This window comes from Microtus ochrogaster, unplaced genomic scaffold, assembly GCF_000317375.1.
Source record: "Microtus ochrogaster isolate Prairie Vole_2 unplaced genomic scaffold, MicOch1.0 UNK3, whole genome shotgun sequence".
NCBI classification, from domain to species: Eukaryota; Metazoa; Chordata; class Mammalia; order Rodentia; family Cricetidae; genus Microtus; species Microtus ochrogaster.
Window position 1 is genome coordinate 253,125 of NW_004949101.1, and position 784 is coordinate 253,908.

Consider the following 784-nt stretch of genomic DNA (forward strand, 5'->3'; position numbering starts at 1 on the left):
ACAAAATGTCTATACAATGGTGAAAATGCAAAGGAACCAGGGGACACAGGAAACAGGGAAGCCTTTTTCAGGTAGCAGTACCCATGCCAGCACTCCTAAGCAAGAACAACAAGGAGAATGGAACAACCCAGAAAGAGTCAGGGAGGGTCAAGTGGCCACTTTGTAGAACAAATGGGAAACAAATACTGTATTGTCACTCACCCTTGACCTCTACCTTATGGTCGGTTGGCTAAATTCAAGCCTCACTGAAGGAATTCCTGCAGGCCCTGGAGAAAGGATAGCAGAGAATATAAGAATTAGGAGACACAGAACCAGTAGGAACATAGATACATATGTGTATGCATGGTTCTATATATATATGGAGAGATTTGTTGTGCAATATTGGCTCATGTAGTTATGGAGGTTGAAAGTTAACAACTTGCCATTTGCAAGTTGGAGATCCAAAAAATCCTTCAACATAAAAATCCCTAAAATGAAAAGTTATAGCACTAGAGAGGCTATGGAAGGGACGCTTACTGACAGCTGGGCCTAGAAGTCCAAGGCCACCATAGGAACGCACAAGTCAGTGCATTCACATCTTTCCCCGCTCTGGATGTGCTCGCAGTGGCTGCAAAGATACCACAAGTGTTAAGGGGTAAGTGAGTTTACCCACTTGGAAATAATAAGCATTGGCTGCCTCTTCAAAGCCCGTTCCTCCAATGCAGAGCAAGTCTGGGAAAACTAGGCTCTTCCCAACTTATCAGGAAGAGCTGCTAGCTTTCTCTTAAATCAACTGCTGGCAGGA

General features: G+C 44.1%; 1 protein-coding gene across 1 annotated transcript in view; it reads right to left on the reverse strand.

Moving 5' to 3' along the window:
- The window catches only part of Cstl1 (cystatin like 1), a 16,124-nt gene that overhangs the window by 11,254 nt on the left and 4,086 nt on the right, over positions 1–784 (reverse strand). The window contains exon 2 of the mRNA XM_005365477.3: positions 202–266. The gene's annotated coding sequence lies outside the window, so the exon portion shown is untranslated. The remainder of the gene's footprint in view (positions 1–201; positions 267–784) is intronic.